Source organism: Bos indicus, chromosome 3 (genome assembly GCF_029378745.1).
Source record: "Bos indicus isolate NIAB-ARS_2022 breed Sahiwal x Tharparkar chromosome 3, NIAB-ARS_B.indTharparkar_mat_pri_1.0, whole genome shotgun sequence".
Lineage (NCBI taxonomy): Eukaryota > Metazoa > Chordata > Mammalia > Artiodactyla > Bovidae > Bos > Bos indicus.
The window spans coordinates 4471834-4488413 of NC_091762.1; positions in this window are offsets into that span (position 1 = coordinate 4471834).

Sequence of the window (16580 nt, forward strand, 5' to 3'; positions counted from 1 at the left end):
TTCTCCAGAGGCTCTTCTTGATCCAGGGATAGAACCCACGTTTCTTGCATCTCCTGCATTAGCAGGCAGGTTCTTTACCAATTGAGCCCTCAGGGAAGCTCCACACTGGGCATTAAGTGTCAATATATGCACTTTAGAGGGATACACATGTTCAGCATAGAGCACGGGTGAACAGCATCATCTGACTTTTGTTCTAAAAGTATTATTGGCCTCAGGATGGAGAATGGTGGTGGGGGTGGGATAGGTGGAAACAGAATGTTTAAGAAAGTATTACAGTAGGTTGGGCTAGAAATGGTGGCACCCTGGACAAGCACAGTAGTACTGGACATGGTGCAAAATGATTGGATTCAGCATACTTTTTGGAGGTAAAGTCAATGAGTCTCACTAGAGGCTGGGATAAGGATGGAAGAGGAGGACAAGGAATCAAAACTCAAATCTGGATTTTGGTTTGACGAATTAAATAAGTGGTCAAACTGAGATAGAGAAGACATCTCCTTTCAAGTAAATATTATCATTCCTTTCATTTCACAGATGAGAAAACTGAGGTTCCATGTATATCATCCTGAAGTATATACTTCTCGTTCACTGCAGCATCTTTATGAGGAGTGAAGATTGGCAAAATTTGCTTGATTATTTTGGAAAAAGAACATTTATGGCAAAATCAAGGCAAGTAGTATATAGTCTGTGTATGGTGTGTGCATGTGTGTGTGGGAAGGGATGGGTGTGTGGAGGGGGTGGATGAGTGGATGTCTCCATATGTTCTGCTAATAATCTTGCCGAGAACAGTGTCAGAAGCAACACTCTTATTTTTTTCCCCATTCCTTTATCTTTTCCATCTATTAAAGAAAGGGGAAGTAGAGGAATTAAGACCTAGACTTAAGAGCAATCTGTGTTGGAGATGCTAGAATGAACTCTTTGCAAACCGAGGTTGACAGGGTAGCAAAAAGTTCTGACATAGCAACTCAAATATTTATCTTCTACAGTCAGAGTGCAGACAAGAACTTCAGTCGCACAGCAACTACCGTTGGAGTCCTAGCCACAGAAACAAAACGGAAGGCAGAGCCCAGTGTTTAGAGGTCACGTAGACGCTGGCTCTGGAACTCACCACTCTCTGACCTTAGTCAAATGAGATAAGTTATACAAAGCCTCATTTTCACAACTTCAAAGACTGTGGTTAGGTTGAAATTAAATCACAATAAGTATTAAGCATTTAGTATAGCACTCAATAGATGACTGAGTTTCTAATTCTTACTATTAATCTTTTGTAGTTTCTCCCAGAGCCATCTAAGTTTCCTTAAGCCCTTCCCTGCCTCGGAGTCCACTAATAATATCCATAATTTCCATAATATCCATGATAATATCCATAATTTCCTCCATAGTTCCTAAATCTCACAGTCCTTCCAGAAAGTGACCTAATGACCTGCCTTAGTATTTTCTCTTTTCTATCCTCCAAATCAAATTTTCATTTACTTGAGACTATTCCCATTCAGATATGACTAAAGCAATTTACTTACAATATAAATAATATATAAGTGTAAACCTCTGAGATACTTGTAAAGTCTCCAAAAGGAAGACTATTTATTTTAGGAAATCCCAATCGTTAATATATCAATGATTTATTGTTGTGCACCAAACCTTCTTAAAAGGTTTAGTGACTTCAAACTGTAGCCACTTTTTATTGCTCACAACTGTACAGATCTGAGTTGGTTCAAGCTTGGCTGAATGTAACTGGACTTATCAAGACAGTTGGAAGGTTGGTTGGGACCTGCCTTGTCTACAATGGCTTCTCTCGAATGTCTGATGGCTTGTTTGCTATGGTCTGGGGTAACATCATGATTGGATCTTGCCTTTTTGTCATCCAGTAGTCTAGCTCAGACATGATTACATGGTCTCCAGGGTTCAAAGCGTTTTAAAAAGCAGAGCTATTACTTTGCTGACAACAGCAAAGCTATGGTTTTTCTAGTTGTCATGTACTGACTGTGAGAGTTGGACCATAAAGAAGGCTGATCACCAGAAAAATTGATGTTTTCAAACTGTGGTGTTGGAGAAGACTCTTGAGAGTCTCTTGAACTGCAAGAAAATCAAACAAGTCAGTCTTAAAGGAAATCAACTCTGAATATTCATTGAAAGGACTGATGCTGAACTCTAATACTTTGGTCACCTGAGCAGGAAAGTCGACTCATTGGAAAAGACACTAATGCTGGGAAAGATTGAAGGCAGGAGGAGAAGGGGATGACAGAGGATGAGGTTTGGATGGCATCACTGACTCAATGGATATGAGTTTGAGCAAGCTCTGGGAGACAGTGAAGGACAGCCTGGCGTGCTGCAGTTCATGGGTTCGCAAAGAGTCAGACACGACTGAGCAACTGAACCAAACTGAGGGTTCAAAGAGAGAAAATGAAAGTACACAGTCTTTTGAGACCTGACATATATCCACAGCATTCCCTTGACCAAACCACGCCCCAAGATCAGCCCACATTTTACAGCTGGGAAATTGGCACTACCAACACCATTTTTTGACGATAGTGGTTGCAAAATCACATTGCAAGGGGATTGATGAAGAAATTGGTAACATTTTTGGAATTAAGAATCAAGATGGAGAGTTTGATTGTCCTGGTTAACTTCAAGTGTCCTCCATTTTTTTCTAATGAGTTAATAGGTAAAATTCAGCCTATCTCTGTTTGCTCCAGCAACACAAATCCAGGCTGCTCTGTTCTCAAGTCCAGCCTTTTTGGATCAGTATTTTCTTGGAACCCTAAGCACTTCTTTTATTCCACAAAAGTGAGCAGCTAGAAGGCGAAAAAGGAACAGGTTAGATATTCACTTGAACCTGGAGAAAAGTTAGACTCCTATTCTCAGGTGGCCTTCCTCCTTTAGAATCTCTCTGCCTCCTTTCCTCTATTTTTAGTGTACTGGCACAGCCAGCCTGTGTATTCACAAGTTCTACATCCCTGCATTCAAACAATGACAGATACAAAAACGCCAAAAAAGAATTCCATCACTTCAAAAAGCAAAACTTGAATTCATTGCATGTCAGCAACCATTTACATTGTATTTTTACAACTATTTCCATTTTGTTCAGTATTATAAGTTATCTAGAGACGATTTGAAGTATAGAGGAGGATGTACCTAGGTTATATGTAAATACTATGCTGTTTTATATAAGGGACTTGAGCACCTGTGGATTTTGGTATCTACAAGGGTCCTGGAACCAATCCCTACAAGGGTCCTGGAATCAATCCCTTTAATAGATGTTGAGAGACGACATTGTATCAAAAACATCAGTAGAAATTATGACCCATAAGAAAACATTCTACCTTTTTATATTTAAAAGCAAAATATGTGGATAAACAATAAGGTCCTATTGTATAGCACAGGGAATTATATTCAACATCCTGTGATAAACCATAATACAAAAGAATATGAAAGAGAATATACATGTATAACAGAGTCATTTTGCTGTAGAACAGAAATTAGCACAGCATTGTAAATCAACTATACTTCAATAAAAAAAATTTTTTTAAAGGGAAATGTGTCTGGCAGATTCAGCTAGCTGTATGTCCCAACAAATATTCTTTCCTATAAATCACAGTTTATTTTGACAGCAAGGTACCTGGCAAATAACTAAATCTCCCAGGCCTCCTTTGCATTTAGGCGAGGTCAAGTGTCATAATTCTGGGCAATGGGATAAAAGAAACTTAGTGGTCTGAGCTTCTGAGAAAGCTTTTAGCACTAACACTGGACAATTTAGCATACTCATGCCTTTTTCCCTGTCTTATTTATTGCTTGAACATGGAGGTAATACCTGGAGGTAAAATTGCCATCTTTAGACCATGAGAATGAAAGGTGTTGCTACAGATGGTGGAAAAGGAATCTAGAAATGGCTTAGATCCTGAATGATTTCCTTGAACACCACACTGGTTTTTTAGAAGCTTTGCATTTGGATAATGTTCAAATTCCTTTGCATAGCAGATTAGGACTTTCAAAATCTATTCCCATGTCATATCTATAGCCCTATTTCCTATCGTTGCTTCTACACTGAACTTCTGCTTCCCAAGTGTGTCAAAAATAATTCTAGAAAACAGAAGGTGCTCTCCCTGAAGTATCTTTCTCTCTCTCTTCATTGGCTAAACCCAGCTCAAATTCCTTTCTGACTTCCTCAGGCAAAATTAATCATTAATTCTTCTGGGACCCGTGTATGCTCTTCACATAACCCTTTGTGTTTGGGTGAGTATCTGCTAGTGGCCTGTGAGTGCCCTGAGGGGAGCTGCAGGGCTGGGATGGCTAGCACGAGGAAGCATCTCAGCAGATCTAGGAAAGAGGAAAGAAAGGAGAGAGTTCAACTACGGGGTGTTTTCTTCTGTCCTTGTTTATTTTTTTCTAATTAATAAGTTGAACCTCCGTCTTTATACACAAAGTTGAAATGTTTTCAGACAATTATTTTTGAAGGGAGGGATTTATATTTCAGAAAAGAGTTTGACTACAAAGACACCTAAGATCCTTTCTAGCTCCAAAATTCTATTCAAAGTTATCTTCTTTGAAAGTGTTGTATCAGGAGATTTAAAATTCAAAAGTAGTAGAATTCAATTATACAACTAACTGCCCAAAACTTCTCTTTATATTTATATGTAGATAAAAATAAATTGAAATCAATGAACTTTACATTCCTGAATTAGCACTTTGGATTTTGACAAATTTCAAGGCAGCATAAAATAGTTAAATAGACTAATGATATGATATAATGGAAAATTTTATGTTTCTCTTCATTGCATCACATTTTATAAAGTTGATATTAAATATATAAGTTAATAGCAATATCTTTCTCAGATCAATATTAACTACTTACATTAGTAGATATTAAAGGGTTGTTTTATCTGACATTTTCCCAAATTGTGAGGTAACTGAAAGCAAGGTATTATTTATCAGATAGGACAGAGAATAGAGAGGGGACACTGATTCACAGTTCTGCTAGATTTAGTCTTCTTGTCTGGACAAATCAAGAGTGAAGGATAGATGAGAGCTGTTACACCTGTACCCATAACACCTCGCTTTCTCACAGGCAAAGGTGATACCTCTAACAACCTACACAAGTAAGGAGAGGCTCACTCTCTTTACTGGAGGCTTATTTAAGAACAGAAGAGCTGAAATCTGTTTCTTTTTTTCGCTATAGAATGAGACCCATCTGACTCAGTTCTCCAAGGCTACAAAAAGCAAGCAGTCCTGACTAGCCTGTCTCTGACAAATACTCCTGACAATAACAACTGGAAAGAGTTAAATTAAAAAATCTGTTTGAAGGTACTTGAAATTTACTGAGCAAAGACCTAAGACCCTAGGATCCAGAAGACAAGGAAAGTTCTGAAAGGTAAGCCTAGCTTTCGGCTTTGTTTTGCCTTTCGGGTCATTCAGCTAATTTTTAAGTGGCTGTCGAGAGACTGAGAAACTGAATAAATAGTCTCACAGTGTTAGGAAGATTTAAAAATTACAGTTCAGGCCCGCTAAGAGGGAAGGAGTATGGTATATGCCTCTGTGCTATATTAGAAAAAGGTGATTCAAAACCTAGAAGAGCCCTCACAAAACATGAAATCCAGATTCTAATTAGCACAATTACAGGTTGGGTTAAGTTGATTTGACTCTGTCTATCTGCCTCTCAGAAGTGAAAACACATCCTTTCCAGAAATATCTGACCTCAGTCTGAGTCTCATGTTACCTCTACAATTTTTCATGCACATTAATCATTATTTAAAAAAAAAAAATAGGCATACTGATAAACAAGGCCAAATAAGCAAAAACCAGGAGAAAAAATAGATACATATCAGACCCACAGAGGAGTTTCAGATATTAGAGTTATTGCATGTAGACTTTAAAATGTGTGATTTATATGTTCAAGAAAATATAAAAAAATATGGAGAGATTTGGTAGAGAATTGTAATCTATAGCCAAAAGGAAATCCTAGAATTGAGCAGCCTAATAACTAAAATTTAGAGTGCAATTCACAAGTTTACCAGTAAAATAGATGTAGCTGAAGAGAGGACTGTAACCCAGGAGATGTCAGTAGACTGAAGTGTAGAAAGAATAAAGATGGATATTACAGGAAAGATCGTATGATATAAATGGGACATAATGACAGGCTCAATATACATGTAATTGGAGTTGTAAAAGGAGATGAGAGATACAGTAGGTCAAAAGCCGTGTTTGAAATGAAATGGGCTTTGTCATACACTCATCACCATGCATTAACATGCTAAATGACCCACCCACCAGTGCCAGGACAGTTCTGAGACCAACCATGAAAGGTCAGACAGAGGGTGGTGGCCCAGTTCCTGGAAATCTCTGCCCCTTCCCCAAAACAGTTGAAATAATCTGCCTATTCGTTAGCCTATGCCCAGCTCATAAAAACTAACCACCCTATATTTTAGGGTCTCTACACGACCGAAGCGACTTAGCAGCAGCAGCAGCAGTCTTCTGAGATGGGCCACACTCTATTGTAAAGTGTGTTTCTCCTAAGGCTGTTCTTATCTTTTGAGATGGACCGCATGCTGTCCATGAAATGTGTGTTAATGTTGTTGTTTAGTCACTCAGTCATGTCTGACTTCGCAACTCCATAGACTGCAGCATACCACGCTCCCCTGTTCTTTACCATCTCCTGAAGTTTGCTCAAACTCACATCCATTGAAATCTATCAGAGGGCAGACAGAATGAAAACCACAATCACGGAAGACTAACCAAACTGATCACACGGACTACAGCCCTGTCTAACTCAATGAAACTCTGAGCCAGGCCGTGTAGGGCCACCCAAGATGGACGGGTCATGGTGGAGAGTTCTGACAAAACGTGGTCCACTGGAGAAGGGAATGGCAAACCACTTTAGCATTCTTGCCTTGAGAACCCCATGAACAGTATGAAAAGGCAAAAAGATACAAAATGTGTACCTTTGTAAACAAACCCAGTTCTTACCTATTAAAAAAAGAGAAAAGAAGAAAGAAAAGAAATGGGCTGAAACTTTCTAAAGCCATGTAAGACATCAAGCCAAAAATTTAAGAATACTTGTGAACTCCAAGCATGATAAATTAAAAGAAAACTATATCGAGGCACATGATAGTATATATAACTACTGAAAACCGATGAAAAAGGAAATCTAAGAACGGTCAGAGAAATACATGCTGCTGCTGCTAAGTCGTTTCAGTCGTGTCTGACTCCTAGCAACCCCATGGACTGCAGCCTACCGGGCTCCTCCATCCATGGGATTTTCCAGGCAACAATACGGGAGTGGGGTGCCATCACCTTCTCCGAGAGAAATACATACATTACTTTTTTTTGGCTGCACCTCATGGCTTGTGGGATTTTAGTTCCCCCACCAGGGGCTGAACTATTGAACTCAGTTCCTTGGCAGGACAAAATCCTGTGTCCTAACCACGGACTGCCAGGGAACTCCCTCATATATTACTTTCAACAATAAGACTGACAGCTTACTTCTTTTTTTTTTAATTTTTTTTTTTTTTGGACAGCTTACTTCTTAGTAGGAGCATTTTAGGCCAAAAGATGGGAGTAATCATTGTAAACCACTGAATCAAAATAAGAGCTAAAGTAGATATCTGTTAAGGGGGGGGGGGGGACAACTTTTCTAGGGATATTAAAGAAAAGAGAGTAAGGGATAATGATATCCTATGCTGCTTTTCAGGAACCACAAAATAGATTGGGAGCTCCATGGGAGCTCCATGAAAGCTCTTATCTTGGAGTGTATCAATACTTACAAAACTTGTAGAATAAATGAAGAATTTGGAGTGACTGTTCAACTCACTATACTTGGGTTATATTGAAGCTGCTCCAATGCACAAGTTAAATGAAATGTTTTCTTGTAGGTCCCACTGCTTCCAGTTATGTTATAGAGAGCAAATTATTTAAACCTTTGTAGTAATTTCCATACCAAATAACCACAAACCAGGTGACTTAAAAGAGCAGAAATTTATTCTCTTAGTTCTAGAGGTTAGAAGTTCAAAATCAAGGTATTACTGAGGCTATCCTCCTTCTGAAGAATCCAGGGAAAAAACTTCTTTGAGTCTTCCCAATTTTTGGAGGTTGCTGGCAATCCTTGGTATCCTTTGGCTTATAGCTTCGTTATTCCAAATTCTGCCTCCCCTGTCACATGGCCATTTTCACTCTGGGTGTATCTATGTCCTCATTGGATTTAGAATATCAGAGGTTGGATTTAGGCTCACCCTAATCAAGTATGATCTCCTCTTAAAAGGATTACATATGCACCCATGCATGCTAAGTTGCTTCAGTTCAGTTCAGTTCAGTCTTGTCCAACCCTTTGCAACCCCATGGACTGCAGCATGCCAGGCCTCCCTGTCCATCACCAACTCCCAGAGTTTACTCAAACTCATCTCCATTGAGTTGGTGATGCCATCCAACCATCTCATCCTTTGTTGTCTCCTTCTCCTCCTGCCTTCAATCTTTCCCAGCATCAGGATCTTTTCAAATGAGTCAGTTCTTTGCATCAGGTGGCCAAAGTATTGCAGTTTCAGGTTCAGCATCAGTCCTTCCAGTGAAAATTCAGGACTCATCTCCTTTAGGATGGACTGGTTGGATCTCCTTGCAGTTCAAGGGACTCTCAAGAGTCTTCTCCAACATCACAGTTCAAAAGCTTCAATTCTTCTGAGTTCAGCTTTCTTTACAGTCCAACCCTCACATCCATACATGACCACAGGAAAAACCATAGCCTTGACTAGACTGACATTTTTGGCAAAGTAATGTCTCTGCTTTTTAATATGCTGTTTAGGTTGGTCATAACTTTCCTTCCAAGGAATAAGCATCTTTTAATTTCATGGCTGCAGTCACCATCTGCAGTGATTTTGGAGCCCCCAAAATAAAGTCAGCTACTATTTCCACTGTTTCCCCATCTATTTGCCATAAAGTGATGGAACTGGATGGCATGATCTTAGTTTTCTGAATGTTAAGCTTTAAGCCAACTTTTTCATTCTCCTCTTTCACTTTCACCACGAGGCTCTTAGTTCTTCACTGTCTGCCATAAGGAGGGTGTCATCTGCATATCTGAGGTTATTGATATTTCTTCCAGCAATCTTGATTCCAGCTTGAGCTTCATCCAGCCCAGCGTTTCTCATGGTGTACTCTGCATACAAGTTAAATAAACAGGGTGACAATATACAGCCTTGACGTACTCCTTTTCCTATTTGGAACCAGTCTGTTGTTCCATGTCCAGTTCTAACTGTTGCTTCCTGACCTGTATACAGATTTCTCAAGAGGCTGGTCAGGTGGTCTGGTATTCCCATCTCTTTCAGAATTTTCCACAGTTGATTGTAATCCACAAAGTGCAAGGCTTTGGCATAGTCATTAAAGCAGAAATAGGTGTTTTTCTGGAACTCGCTTGCTTTTTCGATGAACCATTGGATGTTGGCAATTTGATCTCTGGTTCCTCTGCCTTTTCTAAAACCAGCTTGAACATCTGGAAGTTCACGGTTCACGTATTGCTGAAGCCTGGCTTGGAGAATTTTGAGTATTACTTTACTAGTGTGTGAGATGAGTGCAATTGTGCGGTCGTTTGAGCATTCTTTGGCATTGCCTTTCTTTGGGATTGGAATGAAAACTGACCTTTTCCAGTCCTGTGGCCACTGCTGAGTTTTCCAAATTTGCTGGCATATCGAGTGCAGCACTTTCACAGCATCATCTTTCAGGATTTGAAATAGCTCAACTTGAATTCCACCACCTCCACTAGCTTTGTTCCTAGTGATGCTTTCTAAGGCCCACTTGACTTCACATTCCAGGATGTCCGGCTCTAGGTCAGTAATCACACCATCGTGATTATCTGGGTCATGAAGATCTTTTTTTGTACAGTTCTTCTGTATATTCTCGCCACCCCTTTTAAAAATCTTCTGTTTCTGTTAGGTCCATACCATTTCTGTCCTTTATTGATCCCATCTTTGCATGAAATGTTCCCTTGGTATCTCTAATTTTGTTGAAGAAATCTCTAGTCTTTCCCATTCTATTATTTTCCTCTATTTCTTTGCACTGATCACTGAGGAAGGCTTTCTTATCTCTCCTTGCTATTCTTTGGAACTCTGCATTCAAATGGGTATATCTTTCCTTTTCTCCTTTGTTTTTTGCCTCTCTTTTCACAGCTATTTGTAAGGCTTCCCCAGATAGCCATTTTGCTTTTTTGCATTTCCTTTCCACGGAGTTGGTCCTGATCTCTGTCTCCTGTACAATATCACGAACCTCCGTCCATAGTTCTTCAGGCACTCTATCAGATCTAGGCCCTTAAATCTATTTCTCACTTCCACTGTATAATCATAAGGGATTTGAATTAGGTCATACGTGAATGGTCTAGTGGTTTTCCCTATTTTCTTCAATTTAAGTCTGAATTTGGCAATAAGAAGTTGATGATCTGAGGCACAGTCAGCTCCTGGTCTTGTTTTTGCTGACTGTATAGTGTTTCTCCATCTTTGGCTACAGAGAATATAATCAGTCTGATTTCGGTGTTGACCATCTGGTGATGTCCATGTATAGAGTCTTCTCTTGTGTTGTTGGAAGAGGGTGTTTGCTATGACCAGTGTGTTCTCTTGGCAAAACTGTATTAGCCTTTGCCCTGCTTCATTCTGTACTCCAAGACCAAATTTGCCTGTTACTCCAGGTGTTTCTTGACTTCCTACTTTTGCTTTCCAGTCCCCTATAATGAAAAGAACATCTTTTTTGGGTGTTAGTTCTAAGTTGCTTCAGTTGTGTCCAACTTTGTGGGATCCTAAGGACTATAGCCCTCCAGGCTTCTCTGTCCATGGGATTCTCCGGGAAAGAATACTGGAGTGAGTTGCCACGCACTCCCCCAGGGAATCATCCCAACCCAGACATCCAACCGGAGTCTCTTACTCCAGCATTGGCATGTGAGTTCTTTACAACTAGCGCCACCTGGGAAGCCCAGGATTACATATGCAAAGACCCTATTTGCAAATAAAGTCACCTTTATAGATAACTGGAGTAAGGACTTCAACATATTTTAGTGAGGACAGAATTCAGTACACTATATCTCTGAACCTCAGTGTCCTCTTCCATAAGATACATATTACAGTGCCAATCTTGAAGGGAAGTGTTGCTATGAGCAATAATTTTTAATGCTGAAGACTTGTAATAAATGAGTAATAAATTCTAAAGGCAAATGTTAAAAATCAAGTAATACATAAAAAATGATAAATAAATACATATTGATAGAGTGAGGAAGGTGCAAAATGATTGAAAGATCCTACTCAGTCTACTTCCTGAAAGTCTATCTCAATGAGGAATCTTCATTTTTCTTCAGGAGACTCTAATAGTCGATAGTCTAGTATAAAAAGGAAACTAAGAAAATGTAATTATCAAAGACACAGCTGAATAAAAATTTTCAGCCCATCTTTCCTTCATGTTAAGGTTTGGCACATTCCTATGTTTTTCCATTCCTATTTCTGCCATCAGCAAGATGTGCTGACATTACATTGTTACATTGCTTAATTTATCTTTGCCTGGATTTCCCCATTTACAAAACAAGAGATTCAGATCCTGTTTCAATTAGAAGACAAGTGAAGGAAAATACAACCAAGAGTGGCTTAAATAAATAGGAATTTTATCTTTTTTATTGTGATACTGTGATACGAGGAGAAATATATATATATTTGGTGTTTGGCTCCATTTCCTGGCACAAAGTTCCTAAAACCCTTGTAATTTCCTGAGTGATAGAGCTGATAGGAGCATCTTTTGTTATATTATTTGGTCTTAGCATCCTCCCCCAACTGCATTTGGTAACACAAAATCTTCTGAAATCCTTGGAATCTCCAGAGTGATGAAGATCTTGTATGCTACCAAGATAACTGGTGGCATTGATCCTCCTAGATAGCTTTAGGGTGGGAGTTGGTTGCCAGAAACTTGTTGTTGTTGTCGCTAAGTGTGTCCGACTGTTTGTGAACCCAAGGACTGTAGCACACCAGGCTCACCAGTCCTTCACTATATCCCAGAGTTTGTCCACATTCAAGTCCACTGAGTTGGTAATGCTATCTAACCACTCATCCACTTCTGTCCCCTTCTCCTTTTGCCTTCAGTCTTTCCTAGCATCAGGGTCTTTTCTAGTCATTAAACAGGTAGTCAGGCAGACAAAGCATTGAAGCTTCAGATTCAACATCAGTCCTTCTAATGGATATTTAGAGTTGATTTCCTTTAGGATTAACTGGTTTGATCTCCTTGCAGTCCAAGGGACTCTCAAGAATCTTCTCCAGCACCGCAATTCAAAAGCATCAGTTCTTTGGCATGCAGCCTTCTTTATGGTCCAACTCGCACACTCATACATGACTGTTGGAAAAATCATAGCTTTGACTATATGGACTTCTGTCAGCAAAGTGATGTCTCTGCTTCTTAATATGTGTCTAGGTTTGTCATAACTGTCCTTCCAAGGAGCAAGTGTCTTTTAATTTCGTGGCTGCAGTCACCATCTGCAGTGATTTTGGGCCCCAAGAAAATAAAATCTGTCACTGCTTCTGTTTTTTCTCCTTCTATTGGCCATGAAGTGATGGGACTGGCTGTCATGGTCTTAGTTTTTTGAATGTTGAGTTTCAAACCAGCTTTTTCATTCTCATTCTTTCACCCTCATCAAGAGGCTCTTTATTTCCACTTTACTTTCTGCCATTAGTGTGATATTATCTGTATATCTGAGGTTGTTGATATTTCTCCCAGCAACCTTGATTCCAGCTTGTGATTCATCCAGCTGGACATTTTGCATGATGTAGTCTGCACAGAAGTTAAATAAGTGTGGTGATGATATAGAGCCCTAACATACTCCTTTCTCAATTTTGAACCACTTGGTTGTTCCATGTCTGGTTCTAACTGTTGCTTCTTGACCTGCATACATATGGTACTTCCATCTCTAAGAATTTTCCACAGTTTGCTGTGTCCAAATAGTCAAAGGCTTTAGTGTAGTCTATGAAGCTTAAGTAGATTCTTTCCTGAAACTCCCTTGCTTTCTCCATGATTCAATGAATGTTGGCAATTTGATTTCTGATTCCTTTGCCTTTTCTAAATCCAGCTTATACATCTGGAATTTCTTGGTTCATGAACTGCTGAAACCTAGCTTGTAAGACTTTGAGCATAACCTTGATAGTATGTGAAATGCCAGAAATATCAAACATTATTAAAGAGTTGGAAATATCAGCCCATCTCTGACCTCTAATTAGCTGCAGATTGAGTTAATCAATGGCCAGTGATGTCTATAGAATAGAACCTCCAATAAAATCCTAAAAGGTGAAGTTCAGAGAACTTTCAGGTCAGTGAACTCATGTTGATGCTGGGAGGATGGTGCACCCCAGAGGGCATAGAAACTCTGAGCACTCCTTCTTCTAATGCTTAGCCTTATACAGCCTTCCCATTTGGCTGTTCCCGAGCTGTATCCTTTATAATAAGCCAGTGATAGTAAGTCACGTGTCTTCATGAGTTCTGTCAGCCATTTTAACAATTTATCAAACCCAAGCAGGGGCTGTCAGTTGGGTGTATGGGAGGTCTGAAGTGACAATCCTTGTCTGAAATGGAGTGGTCTTGTGGAACTGGTAGGCTCTGATGCTCACTCCAGGCAGATAGTTTCAGAATGAATTAAATTGTAGGCATCCAAGCTGGTGTCAGAGAATTGATTGGTGAGAGGGAAAAAACCCTCAAACACTGGTGTCAGAAATGTTTTGTTGGTAGAAGTAGATCTTAGGGGACTTGGCAGTCCAGTGGTTAAGACTCTGCATTCTGTATGCGGGGGGCATGGATTCAATTCTCGGTCCAGGAATTAAGGTCCTGCATATAGCACAGTACGGCCAAAATATAGAGAAAGAAACGGATATAATGTAGAAACAAAACTCAAAGAAAGACTTGCTGCCTTTAGGTCACATGTTCATTGATGCCCTTTGCCACTGAGACCCTTCTGTATTTCTGCTCAACGGGCCCTTGCCTTCTGTCTCTTATTATAAGACAGCTGCTAGAGCTCCAGTCCTTACGTCTGTGTTAAGTCAGAAAAAGCAGTTATCACTCATTTTTGTCTGCCTTTATCTGTATGACAGAAGCTTTCCCAGAAACTCCAACAAACTTCACCTTAATATCATTGGTCAGAACTGGTCATGTGAACATCCTTAGCTGTAAGGGAGGTTTCAAAAGTCTTAACCACAATTGTCACGTTGGCTAAGCATATTATGATCCATCTGTTGACACTGGTCCATTGTCCCATTGTGACCAGGTTTCTCTTAATAAAGAAAAATAGAAGTGATGGGAGTGGATATGGAGAGATAGCTAACAGGATCCATCACAGGGCCCTTTGACTCTGTATTTTTAAAGTTCTAAATGGTGGGAAACTTCAAACCTGTCCAGTGTCCTGTGACAGTTTTAAATCACAACCTGTAAGTTTCTTGGATGTCTACATCAACCTGGATAAATTAATTCAAGTCTAGATTCACTGGAATCCCTGGGACATTAGCCATATTATTAGATCCTAACCTCTATTATCTTCAACATCCAGCAAAGTATCTGCTTTACATATATTAATACTTCAGTACATGTTTAATGAGTCCACAGGTAAATTCTTAGACTCCCCGAAAAAGAGGAGATAATGAAGAGGAGGCACCTCATATTTAAATTATGGATTATGGCTGAAGATTGAACTCCAAGACTCTTTCTGATTAGCGAAGGAGTGATCCAAAAAGTCAGGACACGTCCTTAGTTCTTCCAGGTTGAATAATACAGAATTCCATATAGATGTATTTCTATAAACAGTTAAGGACAACTTACTATAAATGTGTTATGCAACTTATGAAGGTTATAAAATACTATATTTCTAGAGTTCACTGAGGTTATTCAGAAGACTGCCACTCAAAGATTTGTTGTTGTTCAGTCACTAAGTTGTGTCCGACTCTTTGCAACCTCCATGGACTGCAGCATGCTAGGCTCCCCTGTCTTTCACCATCTCCCAGAGTTTGCTAAAACTCATGTCCATTGAGTCGGTGATACCATCTCATCCTGTCATCCCCTTCTGCTACTGCCCTCAAACTTTCCCAGCATCAGAGTCTTTTCCAATGAGTCAGCTCTTCACATCATGTGGCCAAAGTATTGGTCTTCATTCCTTCCAATGAATAGGGTTGATTTCCTTTAGGATTGATTGGTTTGATCTCCTTGCAGTCCAGGGGACTCTAAAGAGTCTTCTCCAGCACCACAATTCAAAAACATTAATTCTTCAGTGTGTTTTATTGTCTAGCTCTCACATCTGTACAGCAGAGAAGGCAATGGCAACCCACTCCAGTACTCTTGCCTGGAAAATCCCATGGATGGAGGAGCCTGGTAGGCTGCAGTCCATGGGGTTGCTATGAGTCGGACACGACTGAAGCGATTTAGCAGCAGCAGCAGGAGCACATCTGTACATGACTGCTGGGAAACTCATAACTTTGAATATACGGACTTTGTAGACAAAGTGATGACTCTGCTTTTTAATATGCTGTCTATGTTTGTCATTGCTTTTCTTCCAAGGAGCAAGCTTTTTTAAATTTCATGGCTGCAGTCACCATCTGCAGTGATTTTGGAGCCTAAGAAAATAGTCTCTCATGATTTCCATTGTTTCCCCATCTATTTGCCCTGAAGTGATGGGACTGGATGCCATGATCATCATTTATTGAATGTTGAGTTTTAAGCCAGCTTTTTCACTCTCCTCTTTCACCTTCATCAAGAGGCTCTTTTAATTTCTCTTTGCTTTCTGCCATAAGGGTGGTGTCATTTGCATATCTGAGGTTATTGATATTTCCCCTGGCAATCTTGATTCCAGCTTGTGTTTCATCCAGACCAGCATTTTTCATGATGTACTCTGCAAATAAGTTAAATAAGCAGGGTGACAGTATACAGCCTTTATGTACTCCTTTCCCAATTTTGAACCAGTCTGTTTTTCCATGTTGGGTTCTAACTATTGCCTCTTGACCTGCATACAGGTTTTCCAGGAAGCAGGTAAGGTGGTTTGTATTCCTACCTCTTTAAGAATTTTCCACCCAAAGATTGGCAAGGTTATTATTGCATTTGCACACAAGTACGTATTTGGATGGGCTTCCCAGGTGGCGCTAGTGGTAAAGAACCCACCTGCCAATGCAGATGTAAGAGGGTTCAATCCCTGGGTAGGGGAGATCCCCTGGAGAAGGAAATGGGAACTCACTCTGGTATTCTTGCCTGGAGAATCCCGTGGACAGAGGAGCCTGGTGGGCTATGGTCCATATGGTTGCAAAGAGTCAGACAGGACTGAAGTGACTTAGCATAGCACAGCACATATATTTGGAATTCTAACAAATTTCTGGAAGGACACTTTGAAATAGGGCATCATATCTTGACTGAGTTGTATTTTTTACATTTAATTCTTCTTCATTTTTTAAAAATCAAAGTCATATATATATAGTATTAAATATCAAATTGTACTTCAAGGCCTTTGACCAAAAGTAATGATCCTCTTTCTCTTTTTATCAGAATTACATTTCCCAGAAGTGACAATAATAAGTAGTGTTAGTTGTTCCTTCTGGCATTTTTTTTTAATACTTCTATATTTCTAA